General features: G+C 31.5%; 1 long non-coding RNA gene across 2 annotated transcripts; it reads left to right on the plus strand.

Moving 5' to 3' along the window:
• The first annotated feature begins 875 nt into the window (after positions 1-875).
• LOC142320433 (uncharacterized) lies at positions 876-27306 on the plus strand. 2 transcript variants are annotated; one of them, XR_012755387.1, is made up of 3 exons: positions 876-1327; positions 23953-24083; positions 26586-27306. It is a non-coding gene; the product is annotated as an uncharacterized LOC142320433 (long non-coding RNA). The 2 variants fall into 2 exon arrangements; XR_012755386.1 differs by lacking the exon at positions 876-1327 and adding an exon at positions 22680-22701.

Below are 27306 nucleotides of genomic sequence, written 5' to 3' on the forward strand. Positions count from 1 at the left end.
GGTTGAAACAGCACTCGCTGATAGTAGCTGCACAGTCCATGAGTGGTGAGCAGCCTATAAACATGTTAAATTTTGTCACAGCCTGTCGGCCAAGCTCTCCCGCCACCTTATCACCTTTAACCCAAATCCCCCCACACCCTGTTCTTCAGACCATTCAACTGTTTAGCTGTAAGAATGCATAGTATAAGCCAAAAAAGTGAATATATTATATTAATTTACTATAAAAAAGAAGTTTTATGTCTATTTTATAGTATCACATTTTTTGTAAATTTTGATATTTGTGAAAAATCCTGACATTATGGAAAAAAGTGAAGGTTATTTTCGGATTCAGCACTAAAAAATACATAGGAATGAACTATCAAAAGTTAAAAAACATTCCACAACCCAAATTTTAATTTTGTAGGCTTGTAAGCTACATTCTAAAAGATGAAAATTAATTAAAATTTATGTTTTTTTTTTACTATTTTTATAATCTTTATTGCAAATCAAAAAACTATTATTTAGAAAAGAAAGAATTTCAATGTAAATATGTAGAATTTTTTTATTTTAGAAATTATTCCATAATTTCAGTAAATTATAACCTAAAAAGACTAACCTATGCAATATTGCTCTGTTAGAATATTAAACCATTGAATAATATCCAAGAACAAATAGAAAAATATTTGCCAAGAAGCAATGTAATGGGTGGGTTACACAACTGCAGGTGTCATTTGCATGCTGCTTGCTGATGACGCACAGTGAGGTCATTGCATGTTATCAAGGTTCTGATAATCTTGGACTAAAAAAAAAACTAGTTTATATACTAATATAATTTATTTTTTTTTTAAATCAGTGCAGCAGATCAGTAAAGAAAAAATTCAGCAGTGAATGTGTTAAGGAAACACAGTAACAAAGTATTCCTATCTTGAAATGCGGTAGGACTGATTTTTTTCCACAACTAAATGAAGACACTGATGAAATCATTTTTCAGCAAGATGGGGACCTTCCCTGTCAGCTTCTAAATGAAACAAAACATTCCCTTGATGTTGAATAGTGTGTATAAAAGCCCAAGATTTGGCATTACATTTTTAGCCTCCAAGGTACCCAGACATTACATCCTGTACTTTTTTTGTGGGGATGTGTGAAAAAAAGTGTTTGTGTTCTGTAATTACCTTCTGATTTGGATGAGCTGAAAACCAGGATCACAGCTGCAGTAACTTCTGTAACAGAAAACTGTCTGCAACGCATGTACAAGAATTCAGCTATTGTCTTGATGTCATATCAAGACAATATGCCGTATGTATTATCCATGCGGCAAATGGAGGGCATACAGAACACTTATAACTTGGTAAGTGAAATTTTAAATATTTTTGAGTAGTATGTAATTTGTCTTATAAATGTAACACATTTTTATTATGGAATATATATATATATGTTTGAAATATATATAATTCTTTTTTTTTTATAAATAGTGTATTTTAATGAGGAAACAACCAGTAAAGATTATTGCTTTCCCCCAAAATAAAAATTTTTACTGTGCACATTAACCAACAGTTATTTAAATTTGAGAAACAAAAGAAAATAACTCCCATAAGTTAAAAAAAATCCAAGCAATGGGAGAGAGGAAGTAAAGAACATCATAAAGGGATTGTAGAGAGACTTCTACCAAATACCAAATAAGATGAGTGCAAAATAATGCTATAAGTTTATTATATCTTAATTTGAAGCTATATTCCTTAACTGACATCTTTGTCAGTGTTTGCAGTTACTTTTGTGATCATATTCCTCTGACAGCAGAAGAAATAGAAATAAATTGAACAAAGTTAAAAAGGCAAAGAAAATAACTAAACAGAATCTGGAAAAAAATAACAATTGGTTTCATTAAAACAACCATGATTCTATTCTCCAAACAACATATTGCGGTAAAGTACAGGGTGTCTGGGCTAAAGATATCCAAAAGCTTATATTAAGAAAACCAGTTAATATAATTTAATTTTTTTTAATAAACAATACACTCACCAAGTTTTAATGTAGGTTAGTCAAGTTCAGTGTGTGCACCTTTAGTAGCTCAGCATTCATCTAGATGATAATCTAACTTTTACCAGGTGTGTTTAGGAGCATCTGTGGTCCTAAAACAGCTTCAATAGTCCTCTTTTAAATTATCCAAATCTCTGATTTTCTTTGGCACACACAACTTTTATTAAATCCCCAAGTAAAAAAGTCCAAAGGAGTGATATCTGGATACTAAAATTGGCTCATAATTAAACAACAACATATCAAGATAATTAGGATTGTTCTCGCCATGGTGCATTACCTCTGCAACAAAGTAATATAATAGGTGACAATCATTTGTTTTTAATGTGATGAAGGATTTGTAACTTGTACGTTCACAAATGGAGCCGCTTATGAGCATTGGAACAAGGAATTTGCAGTTTATAAATAGTCCACCTAATTGACTTCCCAGAACTGATAGTGAATGCATTGCACATGCAAACCACAGTTTTGTCACTAACTGAAACTTTTGGATGATTTCCAGTCTGCGAGACCAACTACCAGTTTCTTAAAATCATATCCCACTGTTGAATAGACTTGGATGTAGGAAGATTGATTTCCATTCAGTTTGTACATGCTGTTGAACAGGTGAAACTGATTGAAACTCTACTTACACACTGAACCTTCTGTTGTGGGGTCCACATCTCGACTGACTACAATTGCATTGTGAGTCGGCTTGCCTATGCATGTATATTCTGATGACCTTGATAGTATGTAGAACAAATCTTGGAGGTATTTTCTGTCGATTGAGCCTACGATTAAAGATTATGATGACTGGTTTTCTAAATATAGGCCATTACTTTTGGATACCTTTAGCCTGGACAGTTGTTTAAGATTCCAGCACAATTAGTTTAACTTCAGATTCAAAAAAGATTCTTCTGTGAATTCTGAACATGTTTGAGTAAAAAGTATAGGAAATTGTTACTGAAAACAATTTGGATTTAGTAAAGAAGGAATGCAATTAGCCTAGAATGAATTATTAGTTTGGTGAGAGGTAAAGGAATAAGTATATTCTGTATAACACAGATACATCATTTGACCATGTTGAATGGAACATAAACTTATGAGAATTCTCCAAGAAGCCAAAGAGTAAATCGAGAAGGTAGGATAAGATTAGACTGAGGAATTATACGTGAATTAGAAAACAGCTATGAACATATAGGATGCTCAAACCAAGTGGTTTGACCTAGAGGAGGAGTAAGGCAAGGTTACTGCCTACCAACAATTGTTGAAGATATGGTAAAAATTATCTAGATAGAAGCAGTGTTGGAAGTAGGAGAATACATTTTTTGTGGTTCACACATGACTCTTGATTCTTTAGGTAAAGCATTTGACATGATTTTTAGATAAAGCACTGGACATTCAACAGATGATTTCAAAATTAGCAGAACTTGACATAAAATGGGTATTAGGAAAACTAAAGTAACGAGGTAGGAGAAAATAAGCCAGCGAATGTCTGCACTAAAAAAAAGAATTGAACAAATAAAACAATATAGGTACTATGTTAACATAAGATTGCAAACATGGAAAAAAAATAAAAACAATAACAGCACGGTAAGGAAACATTTAAGAGGAAGAAACGTAAACTCCATCTTACTTTACATAGCAAGAGAGTGTTGTACTTCTGTATGGATGTGAATCATGTAGGATCTCAGTACCTAGGTATTAAAATTTTATTGTTGCGTGTTCGTGGCTCGATCAGGATATTGAGGGACAAATAATTTAAAATATTTATACAATTACCATTTATTAGTTAAAGAACATAAATAGAAGACAAATCAATTATAACAATAATGGCAACAGCAAACAATAATAATAAACGGTGATTACAAAACAGAATTTTAAGTAATTGTCAAGATTTATTTACAGGTAGATAAATATAATTCAGTCAAAAACATTAGCATGACCATTAACACTTTTAACTATAGTACAATAAATAAGACAAGTATAAAGTTCTTTTACTGCAAATATCTTTGCTATTAAAGAAATTTATTACATTATCTCTTTCACTTACTAACAGTAACTCAGTGAACCATTTCATGTTTTCATGTACCTTCCACACTGGAAGTACTTGTAACATCACCTTAATCATGTCGAACTTAATTCACACTAGAAATTCATTCCTTCACTCTCCTCACAGAATATTCTCGCAGAACTGATTTCGCTTAGACTGATTGTCATCTGATCTTTCCCGGAGTATTTATACTACTATCTTTACCTGCAGGACCAGACCCAACTTGAAGTGTGAGGGTGTTGTCTACCCTCACACTTTCCCATGAAATTCCAAACCTGGGTCCGGTAACTTCTCATTGAACAACATCTGTTTAGGTGTATCGTGGACAGTATTATAAAGGGCGATTGTTAAACAAACCTTTTACCTTTACTAAAAAGGCTCATTTTAGCTTCTTTTTGAATTCCTCCCATTATATTCTCTACTACTTATTAATTGGTAGGATTCCATTACTCAAGTCTGTTATACCGGTCTTGTTGCAACATAAAAGTCTTTATGTAATAAATAAATTGTATTTAGTTGTAATTGTAATTTCTTAATATTAACTTTTTTAACGTGAACTGTTATTCTTTTGTTCAGATGCTAGGTAATAATAATAATAATAATAAAGTGGCTTTGATTACAGCAGTTGTAGTAATATGAATAATATTGCCTCTAATAAATAAAATAAAAGTAGAAGTAAGTTTAAGCCAGTGCAGTTCTTTAAAAGTAACTTCAACCTTTTTAATAAAATATAAAGAATGAAACTCATTCAGTAATCAATCAATTAACAGCAGGGTTGAATGTATCACTAGTTTTACGAAAGAGAAATTTTCATTTTCTACAAGTAACTGAAAATAAGCAGTTCTATAAAATAAATAATCTGAGTTTTTAAAGCTTTAAACTTCTATTAATTTGCTCTTTATTTTATTGTCATACAATAAAAATTGACTTGAGATACAATGTTTATCTTCATCTCAGTGAAGATAAACAGTGTTTTTGGTAATACATCCTTTTCTGTTATCCCCTTCTGAAAAACCTACTTTGATAATTCACTTGAAAAGAAGTCTCTTAAAATTTCTTATAATTTAGTTTATAGTATTTTTCTATTTAAGTAAGTTCATATTCCCATATTATGTGATAAAAATTAGCTACAGTAAGCCAATTCTAAATAAAATACCATGATCATGAAAACACTTTTAAAATAACTGCTTTTAAACAAAATAATTAATTAACATGATGATTTTGCTGGCTGTTTATAAAATGACTTATGTTGAGTACTTACATTTCATATTACACATTTATAGTTGGTTTCTTTATTAGATATTCAGAAGAAAAAAAACGGGTTAATAATGTATTTAAATAAATTATGCAACACTTGTAAAAACTTACTGCACCATTTTAATAAATCTGCTTTAAAAATGTCATTTCGGGACTGCTTTATCATAAAAAACACTTGACATGGCCATTCAGAGGGTATTGAGATTTCCCATAAATAAATGATATTTTATAGTTATTGAAAAAAAGTCATTCTGATGTAATGGTATTAAAAAATAACTAGTAATATTTAATAGTTTGAATTATGATGCCATAGATATGTATTTATCCCATAAATTTCATCGCTGTAATTGTGTAAGTTTATAGTAGAGAAGTTTGTAAAATCACAGTGTACTTAAAAAATTTTGAAAAAAGTTAATATTTTTTTAATTTGATATGAACGAATGTTTGGTAAAAAAAGGGTTTTAGAAAAATACCAATAAAAACTGTAGTTTTCTTTTAATTTGCTATATTTCTGATTTTTTTTAAAGATAATATGGTTAAAATTAAAAACTTTAATATTTTCTGTTAAATTTTAGGTTTTTATTTTTTTTTAATAAAATTGGTTGATTGATTCTGAGTTAATATGTAATGAGGACAAAACACATGAGACCATCATAAAGGTTAGAAAATACGTTGCAAAATTCTAAGTCAATTTAAAAATGCATTGTGTGCTGGATTTTATCTATACCCGCATTTCCTGCCCCCAAAGAAAACCAACACCTTTTGTGACATTCTAAATATGTGTTCATATTCAAAATTGAAGTGCTGTAGTCTGTTTGACTAGAGGGAAGCAATATTGACTAAATATTACTTTACACTTACTGTTTATGCAGATGTCATTTGTTCTTATGTCAGAACCAAAGATGAGCTTGAAAGAATCTGAATGGCATTGATTTATTGCTAAAGAGAAATTTAGTTAAAAATAAATAAGACTAAAGCAATGGTAATGAAACATGACAGCAAGGAAAATAATGATTTAATTATTAATATGGGAGAACACAATATACCAAACTGGAGGAATTTTGTTATTTGGCTAATAAAGAACAACGGATGGATTAAATTATGAATTAGTATATTTAAATAATTCTGCTAATATCAAATATAGATTTCAGAATATTTCGAATATATTTATGTGTTTTATGATAGTGAAACATGGACCATAGGAAAGACAGGAGGGAAAAGAATGGATATCTTTGAAGTTATATTGTTAAAGGAAGATGTTGAAAATTAGATGGCTTGATAAAATTTGAAATGGAAAATTTAAGATAAATAGGAGAAAAAATTTTTAATAGAATCCGTTGAAAAAGACAAACTAGGTTTGCAGGCTGTCTATTAAAAAAAAGACATACAGGTTTAGTTTGGTGAAGGAAGTGTAGAAGGTAAACAAATGAGACAGACAAAAATTGAATTTATAAAACGGATAATGAAATATTGAACAGATAATTAAGGTGTAATAAATAAATATGTAGTAGTTAAAAAATTGTTGTAGAAAAGAAGGAAGAAAGGATAGTATGAAACTAGTTAACCCAGGTGATCCTGATGGGGAATCTTGCTCTTTAAGATTTTGGGGGTTGGCATTCCCACAGCCCCAGTCTCTGCAGCTTCGTAGTGGGTCTCTAGTAATGTCCTTTGGGCATCAGGGTGAACCCAGTTATATGCAGTCCTAGCTCCAGAAAGAGACACTCTGCTGGAGTGGTCTGTTAAATCACCGGTACTCTTGGGAACAAAATTTCAGTCCCAAATAATAATTTTTTGGTGTTGTTGGTCCATTTGAAAAAAACAATGAACTGGGGAGTTTGAAAAAACTTCAACCAACATTGTCAGCCGAAGATGTGTCAGGAGACATGAAACAGAAATGAAAGAGGTAGTGCTAAATTTTCTAGTGTATGGTTTCTTAGAGTCAAATATAATAAAGAAGGTAAATCCTTCTCTAAGATTTCTCTATTCCTAATAAAAAAATGTAGTGGAATGGCTTGCACCTTTCCTTAATCTATTAAAAAGCTTAGGACTGGCGCTCTGATGATTGAGGTAATTCATGATAAACAAGAGTCAGAAGCTCCTAGCCCTTAGGAATGTAAGGAATGGAAGGACAGGTAGTAGAGCCCCACAGTACACTAAATTCCAACAAGGGAATAAATGATCTTTTACTGTGATTTTGCTGGTATCAGAAGAGCTATCACAGCAGTCAGTCACTTCTGTGCAGAGGATAATAAGGAAGGGGAATGGTGTTGATGTACCAACATCACTTATTCTAACCTTTTCTACTCCAACTGTCCATGAGCGAATAAAAATTTACTACTTTTCTGTTCATGTGCAACCATATAAACCAAACCCAAGACGCTGCTTTCATTATCAGAGATTTGGTTACAACAAAATTGTTTGCACTGAGGTAGAAAAGTTTATTAATTGTAAAGGTCCACATTAGGCAAGGCTTCAAGAATGCCTCTTTTATAAGGAAGAAAAGGCGACTATACTAAGTTATGTACTTAGCAGAAAGTGTCCTTTCCTGTGGCTCATAGGGAATACAGAAAATAACTCAACATGAGGAATTTTTTACTGCCCTGTGTTAGTTTTGTTTCTGCTCAAGCTGTTTCTAACAATATGGAAAAACAGAACGAATGCACATTGTGCAAAGAACTGATCATTGTTCCAGGCTTTGTCACACAAGGTGAGTTCCTCATTTCTTATATTGCAGCGTTGAGAACTGTCAAAAAGATGGATAGATTTAGTAGAAAGACTAACAGTTGTTTACAAAAAACCATTCCAGTCAGTACACCATCAAATAAAATTCCTGCTGCACTAACAACGCAGTAAACTATTAAGATCTGAATAAAGGGATCTACAGAAAAATCTTAGCCTGGTACAGTGTCTCTGGGCTCTCAGGCTTTCACGTCCCTATCATCATCTCAAGACCTCCTCGAGAATGTGGAGACCGATGAAGTGCATGATGAAGCAAAGCACTTATGTTGATAGCATTTCTTGAACAACTTCATCATCGTATGTTTGGAGCAAAGTTTGAGCCGTGTGTGGAACAGGACAGTCAGTGCAGTCGATTGGACTAAAAAGCAACGGCTTCCTCGTCACCGTGTCAATTGATGTTTGAACGCATTTGGAAACTTGCTTAGGTCAGATTCAGTTGTCATACTGTCCTGAGTTTAGGTGGTATAAGTTGCAGGTATGAAATACCCTGTTTGTAATTGGAGACTCGCAAAATAAATTAAACATACCTTTTTCTCTTGATGAATAAAGGTATGCTTTGAATACTTCCAATGACACTTCCCCAAAATGATAATATCAGGCTAAACATGTTATCACACCTTTCTGATTCAGTATTATGACATCTTTTGTATATCTATAATAGAATATTTTATTATCAGTTTTTCCAGATTCTTGGTCAGAAGCATTGGTGATTCCTTTTTTGAAACCTGATAAAAATAAATCAAGCTCCTCGTTACCGTCCTATCTCCTTGACCAATACCATGTGCAAGGTAATGGAACGAATGTTAAATCGTCGTCTAGTTTGGTACCTTGAGAAGAACATTCTAATTATCCCACTGAACAATGGAGTTTCCGCCAACGTAGATCGTCTATCAATGATGTAGTTTCTCTTGAATCTGTCATTCAAAATACCTTCCTACATTGTCAATGCCTTGTTGCTGTATTTTTTTATATGCAAAAGGTGTATGACATGCTTGGAGGAGAGGAATCCTAAATAAACTGATCAATGATCAATAGGATATATAAGGGAATCTTGTATTTGTCAGGATTTCCTCAGTTTTTGGTCCTTTTGAGTTCAAGTTGGAATGACAGTATCCAAACACTTTACACTAGAAAACAGAATGCTTAAAAGGAACATGTTGACTTTTAACTGTTTTTACATGGTGAACCAGTTGAAGCAAGCATGTGGGTTAATTTTTCAGTATTGTGGTTTGACCAACAACTAACGTAGATAACACATTTAAAGAAGTTGAAGGTAATAAAATGATTAAAAATGCTAGACATGCTGAGAGTTCTATCTAATACGCTTTGGGGAGCTGATTGAGTATGCATGTTGCACTTCTACCGAGCTCTGGTCCATTCCCACTTAGACTATGGCTGTGTGGCCGATTCGTCCACATGGGCTAGCACTCTAAAAATGCCCAATGATTCCATTCATTTATCTGTCTTGGCAGCAGGTGTGTTCCGCTCAAGCCCCATGGTAAGTCTAGTGGACAGTGGTTAGCTATCTATTCGGAATAGACAAAACCAAATAATATGCTACTATGTAGATTGCATAAAGTGCAACCAAATCATCCTACCTTTGATGCAATATTTTTCAACCAGCTAGTTAATTGATATGAGGAACAACCAAGATCTACTGCTTCACTAGCTGTTACAGCTCATCTGCTTTTCTTATCTGTAGATATACAGTTACCTCCTGTTACTTAGCGTACTCCCACTTGATGGCCTTCCCTCATGGATTATTGCTTTAGTTTCAGTCAATATCAAAAAAAGTAATACAAATCCAATTAAAGATAATTCTTTCTTGTAAGAACAAGAAAGATTTTTTACTATTGTAAATAACGTGAATCCTGATGCTATAGTTCATATAGATGGCTCTACACACAATAATTCTGTTTGTTGTGCTTTTGTGGTTGCCAATAGAACACACTGGCGATGCCTTCCCGGCATCGCCAGTGTTTTCATTGCATAGCTGTATGCAATTAACATAGCCTTAAATATATTTAGCCCAACATTCAGGCACATACTTGTCTGCTACAGATTTCATTAGTGCCTTGCAGGCGATTAGTGACATGTGTTCTAAATACCATGTTGTCTGTTATCTCTGAAATGATAACAACTATAACACAACTGTACGCTTCTGATGGATCCCTAGTCATATTGGAATTTCAGGCAACGAATGCATTGATCGTGCAGCAAAAGAGACCTGTTTTGAATAAAATAATGCCACCAATCTCATTGTTTTGAACAATTTGTTTAATTTTTGTTTTATCTGTTTCCTGAAGAGGGTTCATGATGAGTAAGTAGCAAAGTGAATGGAATGCTACCATCAACAGTAAACTATCCAGTTTAGAACACTGTGTCACTCCTTATTGCAGGAGGAAGCTCCTTATGCAGGAATGATTGTCAACAGGTTATTATTTGCTGTTTATGAATAGGGCACACTAAAATTACTTATATGGGCACCTCTTGAATCAAACCAGTGCACCCATCTTGTGTTCGCTGCGACTGCCAAGATGTGTCCACCACATCTTTGTGGACTGTGGCTAAATTAGAGGCTAATACCCAATTATCTTAGGCAACAACGTATTGATGTTGTCTAAGGTACTATGATTTTTTAAGGCTGAGCCTCGGGATTCAAACATTTGATTAAAACTATGTTTTTTTTTAATGTTTGTAATTTTATTGTTTTATGTTAATTTTTAATATTGCTTTTATTTTGGTGTTATTTCACACTTACCATATGCTTAGGCAGTTCACATCCTTTTAATTTTTAAGATAAATTAAAATTTTTAAATTTTAATCAATTACTGTAGTAACTTTGTGTCCGAGCACTGAACAACAACTCATTGTGCACTTAGGGGAAAAAAAGGAAAATAAAAAACCAACAGATTGTTTAAAAATAAAAAAAATCTTTTTGTAGATTATAAATCTTTTGAATTACTGATATTTATATATAGAAAAATTTAGACTCAACCCAGTGGTAATTTTTTTTATAATGCATGTATTAAATGAATGTTTAGTCAAATTAAATATATCTGTAATATTTATACTTTTGATGAAGACACAGTCTGCTGAATTTTGATCAGAATTAGCTGGTAATATATATTGTGTAATTGTGCACTATAAAAAATGATGTTATTTACTATTTACTTGATAAATTTAATACACAGTATTGATCTAATTATTAAGGTAGTAAGCAGTATTGCTTTACATTTCTTATTTTAATTTAAATTTATTGAAAAAAGGTACTTATGTGAGGGTGCTTCATGAAGAAACAGAAATAATTTCAGGTTACGTTGTACTAGCGAAAATAAAGAAAAAAATCTAATATAGAATTATGTCCAGAAGTGCTTTGTTTTCAAGTCCTAACTGGCTAAAAGTTTGCCCTGATTTCCACTCAAACTGTAAGATGATTCTCTACTGAAATCCTTAGTATACAAAATATGGAACAGAGTTTGTGGTTGTATATAGTTTTTTGCCTCAAAAATAAAAAAAAGTTTTAGAACTGTGTCTGTAACAGTTTCTGAGGAAATTATAATAAATGGGTCTAAAAACCAATATTTTGGTAAGGTATAAATTTATTTTGTTAAATAGCCAATGAACAAATATAATTTTAAAACAGAATATATAGAGAATTCAGTTATGAAATAATTGACATAAGTTAACTGAAAATAATTCTAAGTGAAATTTGTCATTTATTTAAAACGAAACACACCAAGTACAGTTTTGTGAATTCAAATTAATATGGACTGCAGGACCCTTGTATTAAACAAAACTTGGATTGTTGGAATCGTAAAATAAAATCATTAAGCTATCAATATATTGTAAAAGTGAGGTTTTATTAACATAGTAGTAAAATTTATTTTTAATAAGTTTTGAGATGTACTAAAGTATATAAAATTATTAAAGCACCTTTATTTTTTTCTTTTCTTTTTTTAATAGTTTCTTTTGTGCAAGGTGACTCCATCTTTTAAGAATTAAAATTTAACTTAAGGCTACTGCTCTACGTTCTGTGGTGTGTTTTCCAAAATATGAGGCCATTCAAATGGTTCATTTTTTGTTTTTCCTTCACCTCTTTTCTTCCTCCTCACTACTAGCATTTCTTGTTGCCTGGTTCCATCATGTGACCAATAATATAAAAAAATAATAGAAACATTAATCAAAAGAATGAAAATTAATATATATATAAATTTATTTTTTTAATTCTATTAGTATATAAACCACAGTACAAAATATTGAAATAGACATATCTTACCTTAATTTGACACTGTCTGATGGTTTATCAAATTGAAATTTTGTTTGTATTTATATACGAGGCGCAGTTCAAAAGTAAGGGCCAATCGGTAGCAAAATGAGAACAGTTGAAAAAATGATTATTAATCATTTCAAATATTTAGATATTTATTTTTCTACGTAATCATAATTTAATCCCATATATGTTTGATATCGTGAAACAAGCTTTTTCAAACGCACTGCATAAAATTCCTCCTACTAAGATTGTACCCACTTTTGCACTGAAATTTTCAGCACTTCATTTTTGGATGCTGATTATAAAATGGTTAAGTGGACTGTACAATAAAATGACACAATTTGATTGTAACTAAAAATTATGACACCTTTATTGTATTAGATTGACAGTGATCGTAATTGAATACCAGTACACTAAAAGAAAAACTTGTGATAAAACATAACTGACCGATATCATGTCCACTTCATGAACCCAACTGAGTGAGCAACACCATATGACAAAAGAAAGTGGGAGAATTCCTCCCCACTACATAACACAGACATGCATCACATGTCTGCACATACAGAAAAATATCCAACATGCCCCTCCCACCTTGAAGGAACACCTTCAAAAAAAAAAATGAATTACATAAGTGTCAATAATACAGGAGAGTGCATATACGTTTTAAATATATAAAATTAAAAAAAAAAAACAAAGGAAGATATGACATAATACAAGAATATAATTATGTAACAATGAATGTATTATTTTGGTAATGGACATATTTTTGAAATTAATTTTTTAATGTTCTGGTCGAAGTTTTAAGTATCACCACATGCACTTTTCCATAGTTTCCAGGATGTATATTGATGACACAAGCCATTTTCCATTAGAGTGGAGGGACGGAGGTTGTCCTCTTTGATGATGACCAAATTGTCTTGCAGATCTGGAGTAGAGTTTTCCATGTTGATTGTTGCTGAAGATTGTTAGGTATTCATTGGACCAACGAGACCAGAACTGCTGCATTTGTTGCTGAATTTTTTGCCGGTGATTAACCGGGAAAAGGAAAGGGTTGCAAATTTGGTTCTGGAAAACTGGTAAAGATATCATCTATTAGGAAATGTGCTGGTGTTAGAGGAAGAAGATCAGAAGGGTCGTCGATATTGGAATTAAGGATTAGGAATTTACACATGCCTCAATTTGAGTCAGTAGAGGTAAACTAACTATTGTCAGACTGTTAGTACTGATTACAGTTTTCATGTGACTCTTAAAACGTTTGACTGATGATGATGAATGCAGTGTCTAAAAGCTTTCTTAATGACAAAAAATTTTCTCTTATCATTTTTAGAGAGGTTGAATAGTGCAGTTAGATGTTTATTAATTAAGAACCTTTTATTGCCATATCTGGCCTGTAAAAGTTTTCAAACAACCCCATAATTTTTTATTGAACTTTCTAAAGATGATAAAATTTTAGCTTCTTCACCCTTTAAAGAACCATTGGAGGTAATGAAATTTATGAATTTCTGACATATCTTTAGAATGAAAGAATGACATAAACATATCATGAAATGACACCCATTCATCATAATTTCTGCTGAATGTGGGTAGTTTTATGTGTGGAAGTTTAACTGACACAGATTGAGTTTTTTTGGTTTGATTTCACTGCTAAGTGGGGTATCATATGATTAAAGATGGTCTTGTGCTGCTGACATTAATGAGAAAAAGTTTTTAACACATAAAAAGAGCCTTCCTTAAACTCATGACGCCATTACCTTTCTTTTCCTTCATTCATTGCGGTAAGCCCATATGTTTCACACAATTTATGGTCAATTTCAACAGCATTATATTCTCTTGCATTTAAAAATCTGCAAGGGCCATTCAATAATTAAGCATACAAACATTTTTAGTGTAGGAAATGCTTAAAGCAGGCAATTGAAACTTTTGTTAGTTGGCAGCCTTGCAAAGAGTGTTAGTCAGCTCTTTGATTAATATTTACATTAACAGAACCTTTAAAGTCTTAGTTATGATGGCCTGTCTGCTCGAAGAAAGTTCTTTGAAGAACAGCCTTCTGTGATCCGATTTTTACTTTTGGAAAGTGTAAAACCGTCTGAAATATTCTCTCAGATGAACAAACAATACGGCAGCAGCTGCATGAACCGTGCGAGTTTTTATGGATGGGTGGAAAATTTTAAAAGTGGTCCAAAAGCGTGATTGATGAGCACTGCTGTGGTTGTCCAGTAACAGTGTCAACCTCGGCTTTAGATTCTTGCATTGATTCACGTATCCAAGACCGATAACTTACAGTTGAACAAATTGCTGAAAAATGTTGGTTAAGTGTTGGCACATCTTGATCCCCTAGGGGAAGATACCCTCCAACCACCCGCTCTGCACCTAGCCCTGATGGGTTTTACCAGATGGGTTTTCATCTTATAAACCTCGGCATGTAACATCTTAGGATGCCACCGATGCGAACATTCCCATTGGTTTAACAATTACTAAAAATAACAAAACACATCTCTAGTCTCAAGCAAGACTGAAAACTAATAGTCGTCAAAGGAACTGAATCACCTACCCACAGGTGTTGGCCCAACTCATTCCATTTTTCAAAACAAACTGAACTACCATAAAACTTGTGCGAGGTATGTTCCCAGAGAGCTTACCGTTCATCACAAAGCTGAGAGATGACATATTTTTGGACTGGATTTTAACCTGTGATGAATCTTGGATATATCATTTTGAGCCGGAGTCTAAGCATCAAAGCATCACCTGTCTGTAAGAAATTCCAAACACAACACGGCTGGTAAGGTCACATTAACCATATTTAGGAGTGCCTATGGTCTGATTTTCTGTGATTATTTGGAGGAGCAACGCGCTACCACAGCCTGTACTACTCAGCCATGATTGAAGAGGAAATGTCCAGGATGACAGAGGAAAGACGTGCTTCTTCTAGATAATGCTCTATCTCATATGACACAACTGATACTGAAAACTATTAGCAAAGTGGGTTGGAAGTTTCTACCTCATCCTCCTTATAGCCCTGACCTTGTCTTTTAGGATTTTTTTTGTTTGGTCTGATGAAAGAACCTTTGCGTGGTATCAGTTCAACAACAACGAAGAGATAAAGAAAAAATACAAAACTGGCTGCAAGATCAAGATAAGAATTCTTCATCGAGGGGACTCATAGAAGGATGGGACAAGTCCAGAGAAGTTGGTGGGGATTATGTGGAAAAGTAGACAAAAAAATTATATTTATGTAATAAATCATTTTTGCTATTTGCCTGCAAACCATTATTTTGTCATTTACAGATATTTGTCTGTTTAATTATTGAATGACCCTTGTAATGATTGATCAAACTTCACAACCAGCAGGATTTGTTATCACATTCATTTTAATACATTGTCTCGCAAAGGCAAACAACAATGAACTGAGGCAATGTTGTGGTTATATATCCAACAGACCATTTAAAGCTACTTTGTATGCGCAAACCAATCAGTGTTGTCAGTTGCTATTTATAACTCATTGGCCCTTACTTTTGAACTGCACCTCTTACGTAATATTTTCGTGATATACTTAATTTTATGTCATCTTTATTAATTTTTAATATCTAAATTTGTGTTGATATCAGAAATAGAATGTTTATTGTTTATTAGATGGTCTACCGTATTAGATAAACATAATTTATTTTATTTTTTTCATTTCTATTATGTTCAAGAAATTAGTTTTAAAGGATCTATTTGTTTTTCCTATATTCCATCACAGTCATTATACTTTAATTATAAATTTCCAATAATCATTTACTTAATTTTTTTTATAATATTTTAGGTTTGTACTCTGGTTTAAATTTATTTATTGTAAGTTTTAATAATGTTTGCGATGTTATTGGTGTCTAAATATTGCAGGATCTTGCAAAAGTACTATCTTCATAAAATTAATGCAAGTTATATCTTATCTCAAAATTCTGTACTAGGTGGTTTTATATTAATAGAATTTAAAATATAATTTAACATAACAGAGAAATAATATGAATCTTAAATTAACTTCAATAAATATATAAATATATATTATTTTTTATATCATTAGTTCTAGTGTGTGTGTTTGGGGGGGGGGAGTACGAAGTTGCAAAATTTAAAAACTGCACATGCAGTTATAAAATTTTGCAACTTATTTAAAAACTAACTCTGATCTACAAATGAAGCTGCATTGGTAACATCTAATTTTATGATGGTTTACACTACAGTTTTTAATCTTATTTTCATCCTTAAATGTAGTAATTTTTTACTAATTATTTTTTATTATCAAATAATGGTTTAGCCATTTCAAAACACTGGTCTTCATCTGAAGATTATATCACTTTCATTGGTATCATTTTCCAATTTTGAATTAATCTAACATTATTAGTTTTTTGTATTCCTGTTCAGTTTTTCCCTTTTTTACATTTTTAAATTTTCAATATTGTATTATGATATGCAGTCCAGTTCTTCATATCCATCTGTACAAGTTCCATTGGCTTCAGATTCAAGTGGTAGAGAAGAAGTCTTCATAACCTGCTATTTGCACCATCATTTTAGAGTTTGGATATGGAGTATTTTGCATCTGGCTTTAACTTTTATAAAATAAACTTAAAGAACTTTAAAAATAATTAAAAATGTATATAAAATTTAAATACCTATATTAACTGTAATTATTCTAAGCTGCCAAAAAAAGAGAAAAAAACACCATTATTAATTATACTGAAATATATTTGCTAACACAAGCTTGAGAATTATTTATGTATGAGGTGATTAATAACCACAGTGTAGCTTAACCAGAGAAAGGAATAAATTTATTGTTATAAAAATGTTAATTTTCATGTTACATAATAATAGTTTGAGCTTAGTCATTTTAGTATTTTTGTTACACAAACTATTAGCAGAAAATGTAAATTAACCTTATTTCATGAGAAATTGATTTGTGCTGAGCAGTTAGTTTGCCTTATGCAGTTATAAGTTAACTGCTTGCTTCATGTACATAGCAAGCATTAATGTAAAAAAAAATTATATCAAATGTTGCTCATTCAATAGACTATAGTCTGTACAGTACATGCTAGACTGGGTATTTAAGCAGATATACAATATTGTATATAGCTGATATACAATATTGTATATAGCGGATATACAATATTGTATTACATCATCACCACGTTCGCTTGTATTAATGTTTTTGTTTGTTTTTGAAGTTTTGATATACCTCACAAGAAATCCTGGTGTAGGTCAGGTAACATTTAAGACCAGTTAATTGATCCACCATTTCTAATTAATTAATTCAGCTCTTTATTATTTATTTCTAACCTCTTAAAGATGTGTGGGTGTTCAATCATATTGAAAAATTATTTGGTATCTTGTAGGTAGACGAATATTTCAGAGAAAAAAATGGTTAAGTTATTTTGTAAGAAATTTATTTTCCATTTCTTTCTATAAGGGATTTATAAATATGAACACTTCAAATAATTTTTTTCGTCAGTAGTACTACACTGTGCATTAACATGAAACCTGGTTTCAAACTAAGTTCAGCTCTACCAGGTGGCTTTTCAGAACTCCATTGATGATTAGTTTGTGAATTTTTAACTTCATTTATTGAAGAAGCTGCCGATGGCTGAAATGCCATTGATATTCATCCTTCCAATTTTTCCTGACTTTCTGAAGGATTATCTGCACGTTGAACATCATTATTCTCAGAAAAACCAACTCATTCTAGTTTCATTTGCACTTCTGATGCTTTACGAAATGCATCATAGTCTAAGAAAGTGTGCAAATAGTATACAACTATAAATCAATTTTCTACTTTCTTTGGGAAACAGTGCAATATCTCTCTTACCTGTAGTAGAGGAAGATGAATGTTATTATATTTTATCTTGTCTAAAGTAAGTTTCCCACTATCTAATTTTTGTTTATTCACTATTTTATGGACATTATTCAAATTATGGTTTCAAATAAATTATTTTATGATTTTCAAAAAAATGTTGCTCACAAGTGATTTTTGTATCATCTGAATTTGGAAAAATGTGCCATATATAAGTTAAATTACAATTATTTTCGTAAGAATAAATTTTGAAGTGGCCATAAATCATTGAACCCATTTGTCTACAAAATTTCAGATATTAGGCCAGTGTATACAAAGTTTTCTGGTATGGTGATTTGTTGTGTTGGCTATCAAGTTAATTCGATGCAAGGAATCATTGCATACCTATTAACTCCTTTTTTTTAACTTTTAATCAGAAATTGATGATTTTATGAGGTAAGTTTTTTTTTTTTTTAAATACATACCATTTTGATATATGTTTGCTGCAATGCAGCTGTTGCCTTTATATGCATTAGCACTGTAGTTATTCAACTACATCTATTGGCTTGCTACAGATGCCATAACTTGATTGTTGGTCTTTTTAGTTTCCTAAAATGCCTATGATTATAGACAATGCCACTGATTGTGAAATACATTTGTGATTTGTTTCTTAAATCAAAGAGGTATGAAAGCATCCAAAATTCATTGACAGATTAGTGAAGTATATGGGGATAATGCTGTGTTTGATGGAATGGTGAAAAATGGGTTAGGGCATTTAAAGAAGGCTGTACATACACAATATGGCACAGAGGGGGTGACAGTGCTTTGAATTTTCTCATAAAATACAAAAATGAAAACTATCTGTTTTTAAGCCAAATTGCTACTGGCGACGAGACATGGGTTCTAACATTACACAAGAATCAAAATTGAGTCCATGAAATGGAGACACTCAACATCTCCCTTTTTTTTTTCTCATCAGTCTTTTGACTGGTTTGATGCAGCTATCCAAGATTCCCTATCTAGTGCTAGTCGTTTCATTTCAGTATACCCTCTACATCCTACATCCCTAACAATTTGTTTTACATATTCCAAACGTGGCCTGCCTACACAATTTTTTCCTTCTACCTGTCCTTCCAATATTAAGGCGACTATTCCAGGATGCCTTAGTATGTGGCCTATAAGTCTGTCTCTTCTTTTAACTATATTTTTCCAAACGCTTCTTTCTTCATCTATTTGCCGCAATACCTCTTCATTTGTCACTTTATCCACCCGTCTGATTTTTAACATTCTCCTATAGCACCGCATTTCAAAAGCTTCTAATCTTTTCTTCTCAGATACTCCGATTGTCCAAGTTTCACTTCCGTATAAAGCGACACTCCAAACATACACTTTCAAAAATCTGTTCCTGACATTTCAATTAACTTTTGATGTAAACAAATTATATTTCTTACTGAAGGCTCGTTTAGCTTGTGCTATTTGGCATTTTATATCGCTCCTGCTTCGTCCATCTTTAGTAATTCTACTTCCCAAATAACAAAATTCTTCTACCTCCATAATCTTTTCTCCTCCTATTTTCACATTCAGCGGTCCATCTTTGTTATTTCTACTACATTTCATTACTTTTGTTTTGTTCTTGTTTATTTTCACGCGATAGTTCTTGCGTAGGACTTCATCTATGCCGTTCATTGTTTCTTCTAAATCCTTTTTACTCTCGGCTAGAATTACTATATCATCGGCAAATCGTAGCATCTTTATCTTTTCACCTTGTACTGTTGCTCCGAATTTAAATTGTTCTTTAACATCATTAACTGCTAGTTCCATGTAAAGATTAAAAAGTAACGGTGACAAAGAACGTCCTTGTCGGACTCCCTTTCTTATTACAGCTTCTTTCTTATGTTCTTCAATTGTTACTGTTGCTGTTTGGTTCCTGTACATGTTAGCAATTGTTCTTCTATCTCTGTATTTGAACCCTAATTTTTTTAAAATGCTGAACATTTTATTCCAGTGTAAGTTATCTATAAACGCCAAGTATGTCGGTTTGTTTTTCTTTAATCTTCCTTCTACTATTAATCTGAGGCCTAAAATTGCTTCCCTTGTCCCTATACTTTTCCTGAAACCAAATCGGTCTTCTCCTAACACTTCTTCCACTCTCCTCTCAATTCTTCTGTATAGAATTCTAGTTTAAACTTCTTTAACTTAATTCTCTCAACATCTCCCAAGAAAGTGAAATTCAAGCAAACAATGTCAGCCCTGAAAATCATGTGCACTGTGTTTTGTGATAGACAAGGGCCATTGGTTGTTGATTTTTTGCCTTGGGATGAAGTGATAAATAATGAGTCATATTTTGAGACTGATTAAACTGAGTCATGCAATCCAAAACAGAAGGAACGAAATGGAAAGATGGCGGGAGATTTTATTAACTTGGCCATAAATCATTGAACCCATTTGTCTACAAAATTTCAGATATTAGGCCAGTGTATACAAAGTTTTCTGGTATGGTAATTTGTTGTGTTGGCTATCAAGTTAATTCGATGCAAGGAATCATTGCATACCTATTAACTCCTTTTTTTTAACTTTTAATCAGAAATTGATGATTTTATGATGTAAGTTTTTTTTTTTTTAAGTACATACCATTTTGATATATGTTTGCTGCAATGCAGCTGTTGCCTTTACATGCATTAGCACTGTAGTTATTCAACTACATCTATTGGCTTGCTACAGATGCCATAACTTGATTGTTGGTCTTTTTAGTTTCCTAAAATGCCTATAATTATAGACAATGCCACTGATTGTGAAATACATTTGTGATTTGTTTCTTAAATCAAAGAGGTATGAAAGCATCCAAAATTCATTGACAGATTAGTTAGTGAAGTATATGGGGATAATGCTGTGTTTGATGGAATGGGGAAAAATGGGTTAGGGCATTTAAAGAAGGCTTTACATACACAATATGGCACAGAGGGGGTGACAGTGCTTTGAATTTTCTCATAAAATACAAAAATGAAAACTAGGTGCATATAAGCTTTGTTCTCCCTGCGTGATTCCACTTCATTCCCTTGAAGTCCTTTCAGTGCTAGCACCTTCCGGCCTAACAGGAATATGCCTTTCGGGGCCCTAGTGTTTGGAGGAAGCAATCCGTTCCTCTCTCCAAAGGGAGTCACATGTACGGATCGGTACATAATTGTAAGTTTTGGAAAGGATGTTGGGTGATTGGTGAGGTGAAGTTACAGGACTTTCTTCCCTCTGGCTGTCATGCTGCTACATCTCAGCTGAGCTCGGTCAGCCGAACTCCAGCCCGTGTCGGTGGGCCTCTTATCATTCTTTGTTCTTTTCTTCTTAAGCCTGCCTTTCCATAAACCAGCTGTAAATAAATTACAGACCATAAACCTTGTATTGTCCTGTGGCCCTGAAATGGGCATCATGGGCAGGCCACTTCTCTCTTCTGGCTGACGACTGCTGGGCTTTTCTACCTCATTTGTCTTCTTGAGATGAAAAATGAAGTTTAGATCTTAGAGTATTATTTACATCATGTTCACGAGTGTTGGGGAGTGGCAGTCGCCTTTTGTTAACACTTTCGTGAAATTAGAAGCTGAAATGAAGACTGTTCTTTGAAAAATCTTTAATTTTAAAATCATCCAGACATATGTTTATCCTGGAAGGGTTTGGGGGGATTGCGAGGCTGCCATCAATGTTCTAATCACATGAAATAGACACAAATAGAAAAAGCACATCCTCAAGTTGGAGGAGGGATTTGTAATCCCCCCCTCTCGCACATAGCTTCAAATCAAATTGATTTCCCACCATACAGTACTAAGCCAGTGACTACCACTTGTTCCTGCATTTAAAGCAGCACCTTGGTGGTCTGTGCCTTGGTAACGGTGACAGCAACATCAAGAACAACAGCCATTCAGCGATGGTTAACTTTTCAGGCAGCAGATTTCTATGAAGCTGGATTGCAGAAGCTAATCACACTATATTATAAGTGCCTAAATCTAGGTCGGGATTATGTAGAATTGTAGGTTAAGATCCAGGCTTTCAGGTTAAATTGAAGGATAAATTCTTTCAATAAAATTTGCTTGTTTATTGTATCAAAGCGGTTCTTGTAAAAAAACATACTTCATTTCTATTACCTCAACAAATTAATAGTACATGCAAAAATGGAAAAATCTGATTAGTTCAAAATTATAGGTTAATTTATGTGTGGAAGATCATTCTGCCTACTGAAATTTTCATTGCTGTATGATTTAACCGACATAAATTTCTTCAAATGTCTACTATACCCTCACTTTTCATCAGAACTTTTTCTTATAAAAAAATTAGCTTGTTAAGGTTATGATAAATAACATTTCAATGGAATATGTTGATTTTCAGGGGAAAAAATTATATCAGAACCATGACCATTGTTTTATAATTTCCTTGCGTTTATAATTTTTTTTTTGTAGAATTTGTTTTACATTGATGTCTTCAGACAGTCATATTACAGAATGATTTGTTTTTTCCTATTTTTAGTGTTAAAAGAATTCTAATTGGATCAAGATAGTTTGAAATACCATTTCATCTTATATTATTTTATCAAAATTTAATTTATAGGTAATTTAAAAAAAAACATACTATAAACATGTAAAGACTTAGAGATTTATAAAAGACATAAATATATATATATATATATATATAATAAATAAAATATACAACATATATGTATATATTATTATATTGTATGTTTATGTATTGCATTGTGTGTGTGTGTGTGTGCGCACACGCACATACATATACTAATTAAGTATGTGTATACACACACATGCATGATAAAATATTGTTAAATTCTTGTATGACAATTGTTAAACACTGTATTGACACACTGTTGAAACCAATTTATACAAAACGTTTGTGCTTTTCTAAATAAAATTGATTTATACTTATTTAACGTATTTACCAGTGAAGACAAGCAGCAGCACATTTAAACATCATTGTACTTATACATATGACTGTATTGGCTTATCCAAGATACAACTTAAAACCCCTACATAATCTTCCCTAATAAGAGGGAAGGTTTATAGTTTTCCAGTATGTGAGCAGTGCCAAAGAGAGTGAAAAATTTGTCTCTACCAAACTTATAAAAAATACTGGAATTGACTTTTAGCTTTCATTTCTAGGTTTTCTGTGAAAAAAAAAATAGGTAGAAATTCCAGGAGATTTTTTTTTACTTTAATTATTTTTAGATCTTTTTATAAGATTTATATTTAGTTTTAATTAATTTTTTGTACTGCAAATTATTGTTTGGCAATTAAAATGTCCGTCTAATTAGTAGTAGATTTTCATTTTTTTTTTTTTGTAAAACTGTTCTTGAATGATTCTCTTTCTTTCTTTCTAATAAATATTAGTCCATCTGTAATGTAAATTTCAGATGACTAATTCCCAATTTCTATGAGTGCGATAAGATCCAGCTCGCTTATTAAATAAAATTTTTTAATCCGACATGTAATAGCTTTTCTTTGAAGATAGCTCTAATTTTGTTTACGGTTGATAAATTTTTCCATACAGCTGTATTTTGGCAATATGTATCTAATTTATAAAATATATGACTATTTAATTCATCCTTGTAAATGTGGGTTTAATGGTGATAATATATTTTCTGATCGTTTCATTTTTGTAAGGAACTTGTTATTATGTAAAATTATTTTTCTGGTATATCTGTTTTGTTAGTAATGATTGAGTTACTGCTTTGCAGTGATGTAAAAAAAAAAAATTAATTTAATAATAATATTACAGAAGTTTTGAGTTGTTACTGGAAATCTAATAATGATACAGAGCTAAGGTGGGATTTTTTCTTCTTTGTTCTAGGAAGTAAAATTCTAAATGAACAACCAATGGCAGGCTCGGAAGCTGACAATGAACAGGAAACAGGTTTTTTGACAAAGATAAAGAAAGCTATTTTCGGATGAATAGCTTCAATTTATTTCATTAAAAGAATTGTGAGTTTTTTTTAATTATAGATAATATGTTTATCTACATATTATGATGTAAGATACTGAAATAATTTTAAATTAAAATGAACAAAATTGTTTAATCAGAAATATTCTGACAACAGCCTGCTGTTGTTTGTTCATCTTTTCTTTGTGACCTCAGTTTATGTGTTGTAAATCTTGTTGTATAGAGTTTGGTCAAAAAATGTTATATACAGTTATGTCCTTCGTTATTAACCCTTTGGAAGCCATCGATTATAAACTGTTATCCTTTGTATAATTCTCTATTAACACTGTCAGTTGTATTTGAATATGGTAATCGCAGTAGACTGGTATCTATTTATCTCCCTCCATTTCTTCTAGTTTTGTCTTAAAATAATTAAAAAATTTAACTTCAATATAAAACAAAACTTTTCTAATATGTAAAATGTAAGAATAAATATAATAATAGAACTGGTAGAGTTTAGCACATATGTCAACAATCTTCTTTTTCTTCACCTGACTGAGAAAAGTTTTGAATGTTAATTGTTTTGCTCTCTCCAAGGAAAAAGAATTTGAAGGGTTCAGTATTCTGAAAAGTAATGAAGTTTCATCGGTTTACTACAATACTACATAGAACTCGGCTAAATTGTACTAGTTAATTTTTTATTTAAAGTCTGTTTTTCCATGAGAATCAGCAATGAACATTTTATAACTGTAAACTTTTAAAATTACAAACTAAACCAAATTTTTAATGAATACATTATTTTTAATATTTTACTTCAACATTTCAAAAACTTATAGTTTTAAATAAGATTGTATTAAATAATTACTGTTTTATTTATTATTAACTGTTTTTCTTGGAATTGTCAAGTGATTAGTATGTAACGCCTGTTTGAAACAGACTTCTTTGTATTCGTGCAGTAATTTTGTTGTGATTGTCTGTGTTATAGATTATAAGAATAGTTTAATCATTTTATACAAATTGTAACAATTTCCTTTGCATATTAGGAAATAGTTCTGTATTTAATGATTTTACAAACTTAATTTAGTGTAATTGTTTACCTACAGGATAAATATTGATATATTTGTGGAGTTTTATGTTTTTCTAAATTGTAGAAGCACAAGCTTCTAGTTTATGTGATGAATTTAATCATGTTAAAATTTTTCAAAATATTTAGCAAGATTGGTTTTTAATCAAATTATTTTATTGGTTTTAGATTAAAAAAAATAAAAATATGAGGATGATTAAACACTACATAATTTCTGATAACCTGAAAAATAAAACAATAAAATCACTGGTAATAAATCTTATTCGTTATGTTCTTCAGTACATCAAGAAGCATATGGCTGTCTTAAAAAAAAAGTATAATCTCGTTATGCCATCCATTCTGTTAAATGTTTGTAAAGCAGCAGTTGATGAACCTGGCTCATTTCTTAAATTAATTATGATACAATCGAGACTATTGATGATTACATTGTGTTTACAGCATTGATGTTATAAGTGACATTGCTGTTAGAAATTTGGATTGACCCTACCAAAACAAAAAAATAATAACTACAATATCTTTTAACCACAAAGGAATTTCACATATAGAATTTATGAAAACTGAAACTAGTTTAAAATGAGTAGATGAGAATATGTGTGTTTATGAAACATATTAAGTGCTGAAGAAATTTTGGAAACCAACCCAGAACCAATAACATGGGATATTCATGAACGATGCGTTCAGTTTTACAACACATTATCTGCTCTGGATGCTGTGACTGTCAACTCTTTACTCTGGTGAATACTTGGAAGCCAGCATATAAGTGAAGTTAATTGGTGGTGTGAAAAGTACCTGAAAATGACAAAGATATGGAGAAATAAATGGTTCATGTAGGTAACTTGTGTGTATAGTTTACCGTGAAGTAGATCAATTCACTGATTAACCGTGCATTTGTTATATGCATTATAAAGAAAATTATTTTTTAACATGCTTCTGATATTTTTCATTCTATTTGTTTTCCAAAATAAAGATTTTTATTTTTAAATAACAGTTCATTTAAATTAAAATAAGTTTAAAATAAATAAACTTAACACATTAACATAAATTTGAACCATTAACTTTATTAATATTTAGAGTAGATAAATGAAATCTAAGTTAGTAGTGGTAGCCTCAAAGTTTTTGTGGTCCTTGAAGTTCGGACTTTTGACAACCAAAATAACTTGCATATGAAAAGATTGAAAAAATGTTTGTTTACATGTTGATTTTTTTTTTAATACAAAAAACCTATTGTAAATAATTTCCCCTCCAATTTTTGTGCAATTTTTTATGCAAAAATAAATTACATTTTTCTTCTTAAGTGTTGTTGAATATTATACCTTTCAAAGGCCATCATCTCATTTAGTTTCCTATGTGTACCAGAAACATTAGCCGGTCAATTGGCTGTGGTACTTGTTATTTCATATTTTAATATTAATGTATGTATTTTATATGCAATTTTTATATTAAAAATGCAACATGTCAGTTTTGTTATGCATTTTTTCAGGCAGCAAGGTTTGTGTGGAGGAACCACAAGATTTACTAAACAGCGTAAGATCGGCACTGTGCACTGGCATTACTAACAGTGAAGTTATTGGGAAAAAAGTTGCAGACGATTTAGAAGAACAACCTTCTGATACTAAACGAGGACAAATGTCTTAAAATCATAATTTTATGATGTTTGCCTTTTTTGTCTTTACTTTTTGTTATCTTTTGTTGGCATCTTCCTCCTTGTAACCATATAGTAGAGATATCTTGTTAATATTTAAAATTAGGTATGCAAATCTGTATTCTGAAAATGTCTTGTAGTACAGTGTATATTTTTATTTATCCTTTTGTTTATTATTGTATTCAGCTAATAAAGTTATTTTTAAATTATCAAATGACTTGTTTAGTGAAATGGAAAAAAAGATTTATCTGAAAATATTGGATTATTAACTAATAAGTTTTTTAGTATCACTAGCATACTATCGCTAAGTATATAATTTCATTTAATATTATAAATGAAATGAATAGTTTAAGATGTTTTTATTACTCATGATTTTGGAAAAATTTGCCTATTATTGATGTAAAGTTATACTTTATATATTATTTTTTGTTGTAGATGATCTGTAAAATTTTACTGCTACATCGTAGCATTTAATGTTACTGTAAGATACGGTTATTTGTTTGGTTGCAGTTGATGTAATCTATTATAAGTAATTAAATATTGAATTTGTTACAGATAA

Source organism: Lycorma delicatula, chromosome 2, assembly GCF_047948215.1.
Source record: "Lycorma delicatula isolate Av1 chromosome 2, ASM4794821v1, whole genome shotgun sequence".
NCBI classification, from domain to species: Eukaryota; Metazoa; Arthropoda; class Insecta; order Hemiptera; family Fulgoridae; genus Lycorma; species Lycorma delicatula.